The 19,036-nt window shown below is 42.2% G+C and overlaps 1 long non-coding RNA gene across 1 annotated transcript; it reads right to left on the reverse strand.

Moving 5' to 3' along the window:
• Positions 1–7,934: 7,934 nt before the first annotated feature.
• LOC114113604 (uncharacterized) lies at positions 7,935–18,731 on the reverse strand. Its single transcript, XR_003588508.3, has 2 exons — positions 18,283–18,731; positions 7,935–18,199 (listed from the first exon to the last, which is right to left on the reverse strand). It is a non-coding gene; the product is annotated as an uncharacterized LOC114113604 (long non-coding RNA).
• Between the last annotated feature and the right edge of the window lie 305 nt (positions 18,732–19,036).

Raw genomic sequence — 19,036 nt, forward strand, 5'->3', positions numbered from 1 at the left:
GACAAGGAGTATGTCTTGGAATTGAGGAAACACTTAACTAGGGTTTTCTTCAAGTGCACTTTAGAATTGAGAAAGTTATAATTCTTATGGGAAGCTGTGAGGAACGACAGGAGCCAGAGAAAGAAGTACATGTGGGTCATTATGTAGAAGCAGCATGGTGGCCCTCAGCTCTGGTCATAAAGGCATAAGGATGAGGATGAGGACCTAACAGAAAGGACACCCAGAGCGGAGAGAAAGAGGCTTGAGAGACAGCATCATGGGTCATGCAGGCATTGGCCTTAAAGACACATTATATCAGGAAATTTGCCTGTGGCTGGTTTTGCTTCCAAACAATCCCAAATAACCAGGAAACTACAGAAAGTGATTAAGGTGGCCCTCACTTCTGTACTTCCTTACCTTAGTTTATTATCAAAACCTAAACCAGGCAATGCAGTGCCTTTCAGTTAGCCTTCTTGAGATATGTTCTGAAACATTTAAAATTATATTTAATCTTATGTTTATAAATCTAAATGTATATAGCGGAAGGTTAAAATATCTTTTAATTCTATGTATTAAGAAATACAAAATGTTTTGAGACTAAATACCAGAGGGTATAGTCATTAGGTGTTACTGTGTTTACCCGATAATTGGTTCCTCTCCTATAACAGATGAATCTGTTTCAGAACAGAAAAATAAATTAAACAGAAAACAAATTCCCTACATAACGGTCATATGAGCTGTTTGTAACCAGGAATGAAGTTTTACAGTACACCTACTGAGCACCTTGTATTTAGTTCAGGTGGCTTGCTTCACTCTGTAAATGTTAATAACTAGCATTTGTAAGTCTGAACTATCATAATGGTCACTTTCATGTACTAATCTCATCCTGATTCTGTAACTGGAAAAAATGACTAAAAATCATGAACACGATGTGACTCAATAGGAGAAATAAGTATTCTTTAACAGTTTGGGAATAGGACTAGTGTTTGAAGAGGGAAGACAGGAAAAGAGGCATTCTGGACCTTCTTGGCAGTTTTGATTCTATCTTTAGTGGTTCCAAAATCTGAAAGGGACAGCCTACTACAAAAATCTTTAATATCTCTATCTTCCTAATTCCTAGCTCCTGTCTCAGTAGAGAACATTTTTGATCTGTATGTATTGTTCTATTTCTTAAGCCCTGGGTAAGAGGATGTCAGATGGTAAACAAAGGAATTGCCTCCTTCATTCACTGAGCTATTATGTGTAAGGCACTGTGGTGGGTGTCTTGGAACCAAAGGTAACTAAGGTAACATTCCTGCTGTTCAGAAGCTTTCATGTGATGAGGGGGAAATAGTCAGGAATTGAGACCAGACAAGGAAACAAATCATCGGGTTACTGGTATTGATTATAGGTATATACCAAAAAAGATTATTTAAGTCAGCCTGCAGTGCGTCTTGAGGGTAGGGGATAGAACATCAGTGGTGTACTGGAATTTAAAGTCTCAACCAGGACTCCCCTGATGATCCAGTGGTTAAGAATCTGCCTGCCAACGCAGGGGACATGAGAGCTTGATCCCTCTTCTGGGAAGATTCCACATGACTGGGAGCAACTAAGGCCAGGCACCACAGCTACAGAGCCCAAGCTCTAGAGCCTGTGCTCTGCAGCCGGAGAAGCCATGGCAATGAGAAGCCCACGTTCCACAACTAGAGGAGCCCCCACTGGTCACCAGAGAAAGCCAGCACACAGCACCAGACTCAGCACAGCCGAAGATAAATTAACTAATTAGTTAGAATGAATAAATAAGTCTCAACCAAAGAGTGAGAATTAGCCAGATGAAGTACAGCAAAGGAATATGGAAGAACCTTCTGGCAGAAGGTGCAGAAGTAAAACTGGCAGAAACTGGTGAGTCATTATTTGGGGGTTGGATCAAAAAGAAAAAGAAGAATCTCATAGATCGTCAGGTAGAAGCTGCAAAGGTCTAGGCACAGCAGTCAAAATCAAGTTTCAGTCAGATTTCTCTTCTGCCAACTTTGCTTTGGATAATGCCCCCTCCCCTTGTTAATGGGTCCCTTTGTCCTGACCCAAGTCATGGCTTCTAATCTGGCTCCAGTAACTAACCTCACTCTTCTGGGTTTGGTATTCTGGCAGGTAACCACCTTTTTTAGCTTCCTCCTGATTTGCATCCCTGACGTTCATTCCTATTAAACCCTTTCATTCTGTGCATTTTGCTGCTTGTTTGGCAAGTGTTCCAGATTCCTAACACCCAGTTAAATTAAACTTAGTTTTATATATATTGATTTTCCTTTGCTAGAAAGAATACACTTATCCCAAATAAGAGCTCTCTTAGTTTTTGCTTTTTGTAATGATTTTTAAAGAAATGGACAAGCACCAGGGGCTAAGGGCCAGGAAGTCAATAATAATGAAAATAGCTACAAGCGTGGACTTTTGCTGGTTGCCTGCTCAGTGTCTCAGCCCTGTCTTTTTTCCTCCACAGCAGCTTGATCTTCATCTGAGAACCCCATCCCTCCCCATGGAGCCCATGTGCCTTCAGAGAAGCGGACCCATTCCCTGGTTAGTTCAGGCCAACCATCACATTCCATCGTTCCATGCATAGCTTTCAGATTTAAACAAGTGAATATCATGATACTTGCTGGACTGATGGAAATCACTCTGTCTAAAGGTGGATGAGGGAACATGTGCTTTACAGGACTGTTGGCAGCCATATTGTGATCATGAGAGTTGCTGGTTTTAGGATAAAGCAGTAGTTGCAGAAGACAGAGAAAGATGGATGGAAAAAATCTGAACCCTTAGGGATATGGCTGAACCTGTAGTGACTGAAGACCTAGAGAAACAGTCCTTAATGACAACCCCAAAGCCAGCCTTACCTCTCGACTTCCAATTTCATGAATTCCTTTATTGTGTAAAGCAGTTTGAGTTTTGTTTTTTGCTACTTGCAACATACAATATTCTATGCTGTACAGCTACTATTTGTTGAAGGTCTACTATGTGCCAGGAATTATAATGAGGGGCTCCATAAAGACTAATTCTCACAACCATATTTTTTTAAATTGTGGTAAAATATACGTAACATAAAATGTTGTACTTTAATAATTGTTAACTGTGCAATTCAGTGACACAGTGTTGTGCAGCATCTCCACTCTCTACTTCTAATCACAACCATAATTTGAGGTGGGCATTTATATCCTCATTTCACCAAAAAGGAAACTGATCCTCAGAGAGGTGCATCACCCAAAGCAGCCCACAAGTCAGTGGTACAGTCAGGATTTAAGCCCAAGTCTGCCAATTGCAAAGCTCATATTTTTTTTCTACTTTACTACAGTGCCAAAATAAATAATCAAGCAAGAAAACACAAAACCTTGGTCAAATTACCAGCACAGGGTCCACAATACAGAGAGGAGCAGATCCAGCAAGCAAAAAACAAGGTAAGGAACAAAATGTGATCAGAATCCAAGTCATCAAAGGTAGGATACTAGAGGCTGGAGTCATGGGGAATAGGGGAAAACATTTAGGTTCAAGTAGGGTTTGAAAGATGGCTTATCAGATAAAGAATATCTGGTCTATTTGTTTACCAGACCCTCGTTTTTTAGGTGCGAAATCCTTGTGTCCTGCCTACTTCCCAAAAGGATTTTGACCTGAAGACGAGTAAGACATGCTCAGTCACTCAGTCATGTCCAACTCCTTGTGACCTTTTGGACTGTAGCCTGCCAGGCTCCTCTGTCTATGGGATTTTTCAGGCAAGAACACTGGCATGGGTTGCCATTTCCTCCCCCAGGGGATCTTCCCGACCCAGGAATCCAACCCGCATCTCATGTATCCTGCATTGCAGGCAGGTTCTGTACCGCTGAGCCATCGAACTATGCTTTAAAACAAAAATACCCCCAATTTTATGTTAAGCATTCATTAAAATAAGTCACAGAATAAAATTGATCTGTATCACAAAGGAGATATATCCTGTGGTGAGGCTTGGCCCTTTAAATGAGGTCTGAAATGACAGAAGAGCTCTTGTTAGAACAAGATAGGTTGCAAGCAGTGTTCCCGACCCCTCACCCCAAAATTATAAGCTTCTATGCTATAAAAACTATCTACCTTTGATGAGTATCTCTTAATTGTTTACTTTTTAACCAAGGGTTTTAAACTAGAACTATTAGAAATCTAGAAGGTGTTTTTATCTGTTGATCTGTTTGTTTTCAAAAGTCTGATTCCTTTCATTTGTGATCCTAGGTAAGCAGTAGCTTGGAGGGTTTTACTTATACCAAAAACTCAGTTCCTTAATTTTGTTTCTGTGTTTATTTCTAGTTCCAAGGCTGTCTTGAAATGGGAGAGGGGAAGTTATGAGAATGGACTGGGTAAGACTCCCTGATGTTTGCATACCCCTAAACTTGACTCATTTGAGAAGACCCTGATGCTGGGAAAGATTGAAGGCTAGAGGAAAAGGGGACAACAGAGTATGAGATGGTTGGATGGCATCACCGACTCAATGGACATGAGTGTAAGTAAACTCCAGGAGTTGGTGATGGACAGGGAAGCCTGGTGTGCTGCAGTCGCAAAGAGTCAGATACAACTCAGCGACTGAACTGAACTTGACCTTCACATCAAGGCCCCTTCTCCATCTGTGAGTAAACAAAAACACTAACATTTTCTCAACAATTGTATTATAAATAAATCTGAATGCTGATATTAATGATTCACTGCACACTTAATTGGAACAGATAGTGGCAGGAACCCCCCAGAGCCGTCACTTGACATAGTTGACACATGCATGAGGCTTCACTCTTCTCCCTCTAGAGCAGCATTTGGAGAGTGAACGTCCATCATATGAATGTATAATTTGTTTGGCAATATAGTTTTTTTGTAAAATAAAACAGAAAACTGAATTTTTTCTCCTTTAGAAAAAGTTTGCTTTGTATTTTTTTTCTAGTGGATTTATTTCTTTAGAGCAAGTTAATTGAGCAGGGAGTATACATATTTCTCATTACCCCTATCTTCACACATGTATCTCCGCCCCCACCCCATTAGAGTGGTACATTTGTTACAGGTGATGAACCTCCATTGACACATTATTATCACCCGAAGTCCATAGTTTACATGAAAGTGAAAGAGGAGAGTGAAAAAGTTGGCTTAAAGCTCAACATTCAGAAAACGAAGATCATGGCATCCAGTCCCATCACTTCATGGGAAATAGACAGGGAAACAGTGGAAATAGTGTCAGACTTTATTTTGGGGGGGCTCCAAAATCAGTGCAGATGGTGATTGCAGCCATGAAATTAAAAGATGCTTACTCCTTGGAAGAAAAGTTATGACCAACCTAGATAGCATATTCAAAAGCAGAGACATTACTTTGCCGACTAAGGTCCATCTAGTCAAGGCTATGGTTTTTCCAGAAGTCATGTATGGATGTGAGAGTTGGACTGTGAAGAAGGCTGAGGGCCGAAGAATTGATGCTGTGGTGTTGGAGAAGACTCTTGAGAGTCCCTTGGACTGCAAGGAGATCCAACCAGTCCATTCTGAAGGAGATCAGCCCTGGGATTTCTTTGGAAGGAATGATGCTGAAACTCCAGTACTTTGGCCACCTTATGTGAAGAGTTGACTCATTGGAAAAGACTCTGATGCTGGGAGGGACTGGGGGCAGGAGGAGAAGGGAACGACAGAGGATGAGATGGCTGGATGGTATCACTGACTCGATGGACGTGAGTCTGAGTGAACTCCAGGAGTTGGTGATGGACAGGGAGGCCTGGCGTGCTGCAATTCATGGGGTTGCAAAGAATCGGACATGACTGAGCGACTGAACTGAACTAACTGAACTTGGTGTTGTACATCCTATGTGTTCAGACAAATGTATAATAACATGAATCCATATACATACTGAGTAGTTTCACTGCCCTGAAAATCATCTGTGCTCTGCCTATTCATCCCCTCCTCCTCCCTAACCCCTGGCAATCACTAATTTTCTTACCATCACCACAGTTGTAACTTTCCCAGAAATGCCATAACGTTGCAATCATACAAGTGTGTCGCCTTTTCATATTAGCTTTTTTCATATAGTAATGTACATTTAAGGTGCCAACAAAGGTCCGTCTAGTCAAGGCTATGGTTTTTCCAGTAGTCCCGTATGGATGTGAGAGCTGGACCATAAAGAAACCCGAGCAAGGAAGAATTGATGCTTTTGAACTATGGTGTTAGCGAACACTCTTAAGAGTCCCCTGGGCTGCAAGGAGATCCAACCAGTCCATCCTAAAGGAAATCAGTCCTGAATATTCATTGGAAGGACTGATGCTGAAGCTGAAAATCCAATACTTTGGCCATCTGATGTGAAGAACTGACTCATCTGACAGAAATGCTGGGAAAGATTGAAGGCGGGAGGAGAAGGAGATGACAGAGGATGAGATAGTTGGATGGCATCACCAACTCAGTGGACATGAGCGTGAGTAAGCTCTGGGAGTTGGTAATGGACAGGGAAGACTGGCATGCTGCAGTCTATGGGGTCACAAAGAGTCGGACACAACTGAGCGAGTGAACTGAACTGAACTGATTGTTCCTCTATGTCTTTTCACAACTTGATAGCTCATTTCTTTTTAGTGCTGACTGATATTCCACTGGGCTTCCCAGGTGGCACAGTGGTAAAGAACTCACCTACCAATGCAGGAGACACAGATGTGAGTTCAATCCCTGGGCCAGGAAGATCACCTGGAGAAGGAAATGGCAACACACTCCAGTATTCTTGTCTGAAAAATTCCATGGACAGGAGAGCCTGGTGGGCTACAGTCCATGGGGTCACAAAGAGTCAGGCACAACTGAGAACACACACACACACACATTACCTGGATATACCACAGTTTATTTATGCACTCATCTACTTAAGGATATCTTGATTGCTTCCAAGTGTTGTCAATTATGAGTAAAGATGCTATAAACATCTGTGTGCAGGTTTTTGTGTGGAGGTAAGTTTTCAGTTCCCTTGGGTAGATGCTGAAGAGTGTGATTGCTGGATCACACTCTTATACAGTAAGAATATAGTTAGTTTTGTAAGAAATTGCCAAAGTGAAAGTGTTAGTCACTTAGTTGTGTTGACTCTTTTGTGACCCCAAGGACGACAGACCACCAGGCTCCTCTGTCCATGAAATTCTCCAGGCAGGAATACTGGAGAAGGTTGTCATTCCCTTCTCCAGGGTATCTTCCTGACCCAGGCCTGGGTCCCCTGCATTGCAGGCAGATTCTTTACTGTCTGAGACACCACGGAAGATCAACTGCCATAGTCTTTCAAGGAAGCTGTACCCATTTGCATTCCCATCAGCAATGAATAAAAGCTCCTGATGCTCCATATGCTCCCGAGTGTTTGGTATTGACAGTGTTCTGCATTTTGGTCATTCTCATAGGTGTGTGCTGGGTTTCCTTATCCTTTCAGTTTTTACCCTTGTCTACCTCTCCACCTCCATCATCCCTTATAATTACTAATCTTTTCAGAAAGAGCCATGGAGTTTGAGAGTTGAGCAGTAGGTGGCACAAGCTAAGCAACATCAGACACATGATAGAGGGAAAGACTGAGAAAGGACTGGCTCAAGTCACATGGGAGCCCTGGGAAGAGGAGTAATCTGGCACTCCTTCAAGCCAATATTCTTTAAATAGCTGAGGGCAGAGAAAAATTCATTTTCTATTAATATAAAATGTATAGCTCTTTATGGTTAAAATAAAGAATTTATTACATGCACTGAATATAACAATATTTCCACTTATTTGGAATTATCTTCATTTTACATTTTTTGTACCACTTATAACTTGAACAGCAGCATAGAGTTAAATTACAGCCACAAAAATCTTGTTCAAAATATAGTTACAAGTTTTACATATATATATATATATATATATATACACACACACACACACACACACAGATATATATATAGTTTATATGTCACAAAAACAGTTCTAAATTTTCTGAAATTCTTATTCTTTCTTCATTTTTCTTTTGGGAATTTCTGAGCCCAACAACCACAACCTCCGGTAAGACATGTCCATGGCTTTATTTATTTATTTATTTGGCTGCAGGAAATAAGTTGCAGCATGCAAGATCTTCAGTTGCAGTATGTGAACTAATAGTTGTGGCATTTGGGATCTAGTTCCCTGACCAGGGATTGAACCTGAGCCCTCTGCTTTGGGAGTACGGAATCTTAGCCCCTAGACCAGGAAAGTCCCTCCATGGTTTTAAAATGTAGAAAATAATCATCTGTCCCAAAAAATTGTATTAGAAATTTGGGGTAGAATTCCAAACTCAAACCCTCCCCCAACTTCTTCTTCTGGCTGGCTTACCTGAGGGAGTAGGCATACTTACATTCTGTCCCAGTGAGAACCCCAGAATGATTTCATTAGTAAGCAGGAAATGTCCAGCTTAAAGCTTGAGTCAAGGTTGGGTGGAGGCCAAGAGACCTAAGTGAGGCCTCTGGCTTTTCCAATCCCAAATCTAAGTTCTGTGACTTCCTCAAGTGTGCCAGAAGAGAGAAGAGTAAGAGTGAGGGTAAGAAAAAGACTCAAGTTCTTAGGTATTAATAGCCAAGCTGCAGAAGTCCACATATTTGACCAGGTGCCAGGATGACACTGGACTGTCAGACCCATGAACTCGGGAATCAAGTGGGGAAAGGAGGAGGATCAGGCCTCCTGAGGACAGAAGTCCACCTTCACTCCTCCACTCCCACCCCACCTCTTGATTTGCTTACAACATGGCTTCCCTGCTGCTGCTGCTAACTCGCTTCAGTCGTGTCCAACTCTGTGTGACCCCAAAGACGGCAGCCCACCAGGTTGCGCTGTCCCTGGGATTCTCCAGGCAAGAACACTGGAGTGGGTTGCCATTGCCTTCTCCAATGGCTTCTCTAGTAGCTCGGAATCTGCCTAGGTTTAGAAGTCCTGGGTTTGATCCCTGGGTCAGGAAGAGCCCCTGGAAAAGGGAATGGCAACCCATTCCAGTATTCTTACCTGGAGAATTCCATGGACAGAAGAGCCTGGCAGGCTACAGTCCATGGGGTCACAAAGAGTCGGACATGACCAAGTGACTAACACTGGAGAGACTATGTGTACAACAGCCTGCTGCTCCTGTGGTTCAGTTCAGTTCAGTTCAGTTGCTCAGTCGTGTCCGACTCTTGGCGACCGCATGAATCCCAGCACTCCAAGTCTCCCTGTCCATCACGAACTCCCGGAGTTCACTCAGACTTGCGTTCATCGAGTCACTGATGCCATCCAGCCATCTCATCCTTGTTCGCCCCCTTCTTCTCCTGCCCCCAACCCCTACCAGCATCAAAGTCTTTTCCAATGAGTTAACTCTTCGCATGAGGTGTCCAAAGTACTGGAGTTTCAGCTTTAGCATCATTCCTTCCAAAGAAATCCCACGGTTGATCTCCTTGCAGTCCAAGGGACTCTCAAGAGTCCTCTCCAACACCACAGTTCAAAAGCATCAATTCTTCAGCGCTCAGCCTTCTTCACAGTCCAACTCTCACATCCACACATGACTACTGGAAAAACCATAGCCTTGACTGGACGGACCTTAGTCGACAAAGTAATGTCTCTGCTTTTGAATATGCTATCTAGCTTGGTGATAACTTTTCTTCCAAGGAGTAAGCATCTTTTAATTTCATGGCTGCAATCATCATCTGCAGTGATTTTGGAGCCCCCCAAAATAAAGTCTGACACTGTTTCCACTGTTTCTCCATCTATTTCCTATGAAGTGACGGGACTGGATGCCATGATCTTTGTTTTCTGAATGTTGAGCTTTAAGACAACTTTTTCACTCTCCTCTTTCACTTTCATCAAGAGGCTTTTAGTTCCTCTTCACTTTCTGCCATAAGGGTGGTGTCATCTGCATATCTGAGATTATTGATATTTCTCCCGGCAATCTTGATTCCAGCTTGTGCTTCTTCCAGTCCAGCATTTCTCATGATGTACTCTGCACAGAAGTTAAATAAGCAGGGTGACAATATACAGCCTTGACGTACTCCTTTTCCTATTTGGAACCAGTCTGTTGTTCCATGTCCAGTTCTAACTGTTGCTTCCTGACCTGCATACAGATTTCTCAAGAGGCAGGTTAGGTGGTCTGGTATTCTCATCTCTTTCAGAATTTTCCACAGTTTATTGTGATCCACACAGTCAAAGGCTTTGGTGTAGTCAATAAAGCAGAAATAGATGTTTTTCTGGGAACTCTCTTGCTTTTTCGATGATCCAGCGGATGTTGGCAATTTGATCTCTGGTTCCTCTGCCTTTTCTAAAACCAGCTTGAACATCAGGGAGTTCACGGTTCATGTACTGCTGAAGCCTGGCTTGGAGAATTTTGAGCATTACTTTACTAGCATGTGAGATGAGTGCAATTGTGCAGTAGTTTGAGCATTCTTTGGCATTGCCTTTCTTTGAGATTGGAATGAAAACTGATCTTTTCCAGTCCTGTGGCCACTGCTGAGTTTTCCAAATTTGCTGGCATATTGAGTGCAGCATTTTCACAGCATCATCTTTCAGGAATTCCATCACCTCCACTGGCTATGTTCGTAGTGATGCTTTCTAAGGCCCACTTGACTTCACATTCCAGGATGTCTGGCTCTAGGTGAGTGATCACACCCTAGATGATTATCCAGGTCATGAAGATCTTTTTGTACAGTTCTTCTGTGTATTCTTGCCACCTCTTCTTAATATCTTCTGCTTCTGTTAGGTCCATACCATTTCTGTCCTTTATCGAGCCCATCTTTGCATGAAATGTTCCCTTGGTATCTCTAATTTTCTTGACGAGATCTCTAGTCTCTCCCATTCTGTTGTTTTCCTCTATTTCTTTGCATTGATCACTGAAGAAGGCTTTCTTATCTCTTCTTGCTATTCTCTGGAACTCTGCATTCAGATGCTTATATCTTTCCTTTTCTCCTTGGCTTTCGCTTATGAAAAAGCAGGCATTAGGAGTTATACAGAAGGAAAGCATCTTTCAATGTCACCTTTCTTTCCTCTAGAAAGTGTCCCCAGTCTCTGACCAGACTAGTCACTTCTTCCATATAGAACATCTAATAGGAGGGTAGATTGAGACAGAAGCTTAGATGGACGATTCCTCCTTCATGAGCTCCGGCAGAAATGCAAGGGGAGATACTGACCAACATCCCACATACCCCATTATTCTCTATTTAACAACAGGCCTTAATAATCAAACCTCTGTTCAGTCAGGATTGTCCAACTAGGACAGACCAGCAGCTCCCTCAGTTATTACCACTTCTCCTCACTGTAACTTCCTGGGGCCAATGAAATGCACAGTTAAAAATTAGTCCTCCTAAAATGAATTAAAACAGGTCATTAATTAATTTAACTTCAAGACTGTTCTGCACCCTAGACTAAATATTCACTCCCTAGTTTATTTCTCATCTGAAACTATGACTAATAATATTGCCCCAAACTGGTCAACAGAGATTACTCTTATGAGTCCAAATAAAACAACAAAGAATGGTTGCTCGGAGGTTAAAGCATCTGCCTCCAATGCGGGAGAACCAGGTTCGATCCCTAGGTTGGGAAGATCCCCTGGAGAAGGAAATGGCAACCCACTCCAGTATTCTTGCCTGGAGAATCCCATGGACTGAGGAGCCTGGTGGGCTGCAGTCCACAGGGTCACAAAAGAGTCAGACACGACTGAGTGACTTTACTTACTTACTTACTTACTCGCCATTATTAAATTACTACAGAAATTCAAGTCCAAAATGAACTACTCTTCCTATAGTAAGTTAAATTCAGAAGACCATAAAGTTTGACTACTCTTCTCTCTGGTCTCCAGATCTTTTCAGTCTCTGTCAGAAGATTCTCGCTCAAATGCCTTGGAATTTGGGTTCCTTCAGCAGCCACTGCACCCTGAGCCTTCTTCCATTACATGGGTGTAGCACCTTCAGTAACATCAAAACTGAAGTAATCCACCTGAAACTGTTGTATCCCATAAATGTAAAAGCAAATGTGACTCCGGCAGTAACAATATCTTGCAAACAAAATATTCCTAGAACCCAGTATATAGATCCGTGTTGCTGTTGCCTATCAGAGACTGCGGCAGACTAAGAATTATCTGGGAGAAGGGGAATAATGTAAAAGGAAACAACAAATGGAGAATATCATTCTGTTTTTTGCCATGCCAAGATGCCTATTAGAACATGTCAGTTTTCCAACTACTATATGTGAATTTAAATTCAGCTCGGATACATTTCCCATCAGGAGGTTAACTGTGACATAGAACTTAATTGCTTTTAATAAGGTCAGAGCTGACTTTCTACATAGTGTCTTTCTCCTGCTTCCAAAAAGGTATCCACATCTCCTCCATCCAGCAGACCACCTCTGAAGCTTCAGGGGAAATTCTGATTGGCCTAAGAGTAATCCTCTCACGCTTGCCAGAGATTAACTCAAGAGTGGGCACAGGGCCCAACTGGGTACAGATCCATGAGGAGGTTTACAGTGGCAGCATCTTCAATGTCTACTAGATCACACCTAAATCTTCCTTATGTCTCTTGAGATCCTTCCCATGTTTTGAACACTTCTATTTCCATTTCCCTTGGAGTCTGGTACTTCTGGCCTGGAAGCCCACGTTAAATTGAGCCTGGTCTCAGTTGAGTGACATGGCTTCCCTTTCCATGGTGAATGCAGCACTACACATTTAATAATAGACAACCCTATAATCCACGCTTATAGCCTTATAGCAGATCTTCTCTGGGTATTTGTCTATCTCCAGTAGGATCTCAAATAATTTTAAACTTTATGACACAGCTGCTACCACTATACCCTGCTCTAGAACTCCTTAGGTCTATTAACCTTGCTTCCAAGATCTTCTTTCCTGAAATGTGTCTTAGCTGGATCACTCTCAACAAATTCCTGAATCTGAAGCTTCTATGGATGCTTGTAGAGGCCATAATCTCAGGATCATAGAGGCTCTCATATATCCTCTGGTACATGCTCCTCTACAACCATCTTCATGTTTCAAATTCTCTAGTCCTTGAGTAACTTGTGCTACATCATGTATTCAGTTCAGTTCAGTTCAGTTCAGTCCCTCAGTCGTGTCTGACTCTTTGCAACCCCATGAATCGCAGCTCACCAGGCCTCCCTGTCCATCACCATCTCCCGGAGTTCACTCAGACTCACATCCATCGAGTCCATGATGCCATCCAGCCATTTCATCCTGGGTCGTCCCCTTCTCCTCCTGCCCTCAATTTCTCCCAGCATCAGAGTCTTTTCCAATGAGTCAATTCTTTGCATGAGGTGTCCAAAGTACTGGAGCTTCAGCTTCAGCATCATTCCCTCCAAAGAAATCCCAGGGTTGATCTCCTTCAGAATGGACTGGTTGGATCTCCTTGCAGTCCAAGGGACTCGCAAGAGTCTTCTCCAACACCACAGTTCAAACACATCAATTCTTCGGCCCTCAGCCTTCTTCACAGTCCAACTCTCACATCCATACATGACCACAGGGAAAACCAGAGCCTTGACTAGATGGACCTTAGTCGGCAAAGTAATGTCTCTGCTTTTGAATATACTATCTAGGTTGTATTACTTACTGCTATTTCTATTTCCACCTATGTTCCATTTCTTTCCATAATTCCTACTCCTTTCAGGGAGGCCTAAGTGAATTTTTAAATTTTAACATACTAAGTGAAAGTTAAAGTCGCTCATTTGTGTCCAACCCTTTGCGACCCCATGGACTATAGAGTCTATGGAATTATCTAGGCCAGAATACTGGAGTGGGTAGCCTTTCCCTTCTCCAGGGGAATCTTCCCATCCCAGGGATCGAACCCAGGGATCGAACCCAGGTCTCCCACATTGCAGGTCGATTCTTAACCAGCTGGGCCACAAGGGAAGCCCAACATACCACTTAAATGAGTCCAATTTTTCAATAACACAGATAAAACGCCAGCTGCAGTCTTTTTTTTCCTTCCCCTCCCACTTCCCTTCCTCCCTCTTTCTAGGTCCATGCATTTGTTTCCTGACATATTCCATAAACTGCCTCTTCAGAGGCTCCCATAGTGAAAGAATATTCTGCATCTGCCACAAGATCCTCAGTCCAAACACTGCTTGAGTGGAAACAGCCTAAATAGGTCTCCTGACGTCAGTTTCAACCCATGGCTGATCTCTACTGATTGTTGCTTTGCCTCTTTCCTTTTGGTGTTGTCTTCCTTGTTCTTTTAAAATATTTCCCTAATACCATTTTCTAGTCATATTTCCTTATAACAAGAGCCATGACTGCTGCTGCTGCTAAGTAGCGTCAGTCGTGTCCGACTCTGTGTGACCCCATAGATGGAAGCCCACCAGGCTCTGCCGCCCCAGGGATTCTCCAGGCAAGAACACTGGAGTGGGTTGCCATTTCCTTCTCCAGTGCATGAAAGTGAAAAGTGAAAGTGAAGTCGCTCAGTCATGTCTGACTCTTAGCGACCCCATGGACTGCAGCCTACCAGGCTCCTCCATCCATGGGATTTGCCAGGCAAGAGTACTGGAGTGGGGTGCCATTGCCTTCTCCAAGCCATACCTGCTTCCCTACATATAATGTCTGTGTAATCTTGAAACTCATCAAGGAATGCATGAAATAACATCAGTATCAACAGCAGTGACAATAATGGCTAATAGTTTATCGAGCTCCTACTGCATACTGAGCACTCTTCTCAGCATTTTATAATCGTCACAACAATCCCATGAAATGAGGACTATTATCACCCCCATATTACTGACATAGAAACTGAAGCATAGAGAGGTGAAGTAACTTGGCCAAGGTCAGAGAGCCAGCAGGTAGCAGAGCTCTGTCACTGTCTTTCATTTACATCTGCCCACAGTTCAGTCATCTACCAGTCCTTCCATAATATAACACCGTTTTATTGTTTGGCCTAGTCTTTTCTCAATACTTCAAAATTGGGTTCTCCTTTTAAAAGCAAAAAAATAAAAAGATTTACAGTGGTCTATCACAGCCCATCCTGAATCTTGAACATAATTTCTTTTGATAGCGCTATGTCTCTATTATTCCACAGGGAAAGGTATTAAAGTTAGATTCTATAATTTTTTTTACAGATAACCTCTGTTATGAGGATCATTTGATTGCATGCTTACCAGGTTTTCCCACATATACACTGAATTTAAATTCTTAGTTCCAAGTTAATTTTCACTTACTAATTGATAAAATATTATCTGAGCATGTACTAAAGAATGACTTTTTGCAGCTTAGTGAGATAAGTCATTCATACTCTAACAAGGATATTTTAAACAGAGCTGGTTATTCCTTCAGGAAAACCATATTCAGATCAAACTAATTTCCTAAATGACATAAAAGGGATGAGCAGCTTTCAGGTGTCTTATATAACTGACTTGAGTACTGACGGCTTAAGACTAGATGATGGAATGACAAGGAAAGGGGAAGCTGAATCTTTGAAATGGTAAAAATTATCATTTAAAAATCACAGTAAATATCACCTGCCAGGTATTAAAATGATTAAAGGGCTTATTTTTTCCACACTCCTATTGTGATGTTTTATAAACAAATAATTTTAAGTACACAAACCTGTTAAGCACCAGTAATTAGTTGAGAGAAACAAATATTCTTGAAGAGCGAGCAAACCTGAGGGAACTCAGTCCTCTGAAATTATGGTAAGTGTATATTGAAATAATTTGGAAGACTGCTACCCACCCCCCCCACCCCCCAAATAAAAATCTCCTTTATGTTTTTCTGCTGTTTTCTCTCACATATACCTCCTATGGCAGCTAACTGACCGGATTATCTGCTAACACAGGTGGACCTGGCGATGGCTAAGACCATTTGGAATATTTTGTGTTTCACTGGAAGAATTAAAAGTCTATAATATCTGTGAACAGAAAGGGCACTGGACTGTCAGGCATTAACTTTGCTACTAAGTAGTTACGGGATTTGCTTCTGTCGCCTCATTTCTTTGAATTTTAGTTTCCTTATATAGCAAATACAAACATGAGAATTAAATGATCTCCAAGGCCTATTCTAACAACTCCCAAGTTTTAACTTAAGATGGCTTTAAACACTTTTACACAAAGAAGTCTCTAACGTTTAATGCTTTTGTAAGATAAACTAAAAATATGTAGGAGCCAGAGATATGATAGGATAATATTTTTTAGTATCTCCCAGTAGATATTCCATTATTGTTAATGGAACGCTTTCCTGCGTCCCATCCGCCATCATGGCTCCAAAAAAGGGAGCACAGTAGAAGTCATAACAAAAAATGAAGAGGATGTGGTACATGACGAAAGCTCTTGTCACAAGAATAAAAATAATCTCTTTTAAAAAACTTTTTAATTAAAATATGTATTTTACAATGTCGTGTTAGAAAAATCCATCTCTTATAGCCCTAAGCGATCATGGAAAGAAGAAAGGGGGACAGAAAGAGGTAATCAGACTCAGTGTGCTTACTTCCTGTCCCTTCTCAATGTGGAAACTAGAGTTGGAAGTATATAGTTGAAATATTCAGAGATATGGGGAAATCCAAGAAAAATGGGGATAATGGTTTGCTTCTTTGGGCATGCCTGCGAGAGGCTGAGTCTGCTAGGATCTCTGCTTTCAGCTTAATGGCATGTTCCACATGACATAGGGAGAAAAATGCAACATCGGTGAAGGGAGGTGGCTCAGTAGATGAGCTTGAAGCAAAGTTTCTGGCTCATCAAGGCCTAAGTGGGATATTCTGGGAAACCAGAAGTTCCCACGTTTCAGTGAGAAGATGGAATGGCATCATGAGAATCAGTGGACCTGCGGAGGCCTGGGGTCAGGACAGAAGTTGCAGTGTATAAGGCATATGGTTCAGTGCGGAAGCAGCACAACTTCTCGAAAGGACAGAGGGAGCAGTTCCATCTCTGAGGCTAGCAGTTCTGCTTTCGGACTACACCAGACACTCCACAAGTAAAGGACAACACAAGGACTGGCATGCGTGGCTCAGGGCTTTCCCTTGATGTCCTGCTGACCTTCCCATACCACAGGCTTCTACCAGCCCACTAGTTACTGTGTGAATTAGAAAAAGGCACTATCAAGGCATTTTACTTCCACCTATCAGAAAATTATCATAATATACTGGTTTTGTTAAAATAAGGCATCTTACTGCCACATGGCCAGAGAACTATCATTCCAAGTTTATTAATTACAACTTGGAAATCTAGGATATTGAAGATGCGACATTCCGTCTATGTACACTTTACACAAAATCCCTCAACTCCCATGTGTATCTTGGATGACAGGGAAGTGGGGAAATCTGTAAGATTCAGTACTTACCTATAAAAGAAAAGGGATAACATGGGGACTCAAGAAGGATAAGCTACAGAGAATAAGCTATGTTTTCTCTGTACATCTGAATTAACTAAATCAACTACCATAAAAAAAATACAAACTATGTCCCATATTTTGCAATTTATTTTATTTTTTGCTATCTCCCATAGCACCTTACATAGCAATACATACACAGAAGAAACCAATAAATGCATGCTGGAAAAAAGTAAAGTTTTAGAAAAAATAAAGAGTTATGGATCCACTTATAATATGTACAATAGCGTGTAGTTTTCCTTTTTTCCTGCTACATTTATTTGAACCAAATATAAAACTGTACCCATTTGTACCTTGCTAACCACCATAAACATTTGCAGTTCTTCATTGTAAGCCTCCCTCCTCGATATTTTTCTTGAGAAGGAAACTTAGATCTAAGTTTCTCCATTGTCAGGACCAAAGAGAGCTCATCCCAAAATCAGAGAATGTTTTAAAATTAAAAACAGTATTATGTAATTCAAAGTAAATTCTTATTGAAAGGGAGGGAACCCTGAAAGCTAGAAACGTAAAGCATTTTGCCCAGAGGCATACATCAAGTCAGAGACTCAAACACCCGACACAACAGTGGTTCTCACTGTTCCTCTCCGCTCCCAAAACACACACTACCCGGCTCTTACCCCTGCTTCTCTTATTGTACTTTGTAACCACTTAGTCATCCATCTCAAACCTAAGATAGAGCACCTGGTCAAACTGAAATGAGAAAGAAATCACCTAAGATCGAAAATCAGGTAAATTGCTAGTTTTACCATTTCCATAAAGTGATAAACAAAAGAGAGCCAAAGAACCGAGAAAGGATACTTTTTCAGTCATCACAACAGCAGCGAGGGAATTAAAACACGTTTTCCCTGGGGAGAGATTATCTCGAGGGGACCAGATACAGACACAAAAGATAATTCCCCTTGGGGCTTTTCTTTTCCTCTGAGTTTCTGAGATCTAAAAAAAAATAAAATTAAAAAATTAAAACGTTTATCACATAAACAATCACCACCTCAACACATTTACTTCTCTTTTCTCACCTATTATTTCCCCAAACGTTATAGAGTCCGCGTCTTCAATAAGTAAACTGACCAAAGGTCTATTCCCTATTGATCACAATCTTTTCAAGATTTAGATAACTCCTTTTAGACTACAAGTAGGAACCGACTTCTAACTTCGGTTCCCGAGCTCAAAGCTCGGTAAAGTGGATCTTCAAGGTTTAGCAAATACCCTCAGCTGAACTAAAGGGTACAGAATCTCTAGCGCTCCCTACAGCTCAGAGTTTGAACCTACCTACCACAAAAAAACCCCAGTTATCAAAGATTGGCTACCTCGCTCTACTTTTCCGCTTAAAAAATCGGATGGGGGCGGGAGCGGGGAGAGGTTGAAACGGCGAACCGAAGGATTAATCACTTCTCCCCATTACATCAGCAGCCCCCGCCCTTTCCTCCGAGCACCTCCTCTCCTAGAATCGTCGCTACGCACTAGCGATCTCTTCATCCACCCCCCGCTCTATTATATGCCCTGATACCTCCCCATTATCACCCGCCCCACCACACTCCCCCTCTCCTCCTTCCCCCACCTCCTTAGCGGGGGAGGGAGGAAACCCGAGAGAGGAAACAGGGCGTTGAAGGAAGGGACTTGGCGATAAGAGCAGAGGTCCCATTGGCCCAAAGGTTGTATGAGCGCCTCCCGTTGGCTCCTTGGCCGGAATCCCCGCCCCTCTTCTTCCCCGCCCATTTGCCCCTCCCCCCGCCGCTCCACGGCCCTCCCCCGCGCCCCTGGCCAGCCCCG

This window comes from Ovis aries, chromosome 3 (genome assembly GCF_016772045.2).
Source record: "Ovis aries strain OAR_USU_Benz2616 breed Rambouillet chromosome 3, ARS-UI_Ramb_v3.0, whole genome shotgun sequence".
Taxonomy (NCBI): domain Eukaryota; kingdom Metazoa; phylum Chordata; class Mammalia; order Artiodactyla; family Bovidae; genus Ovis; species Ovis aries.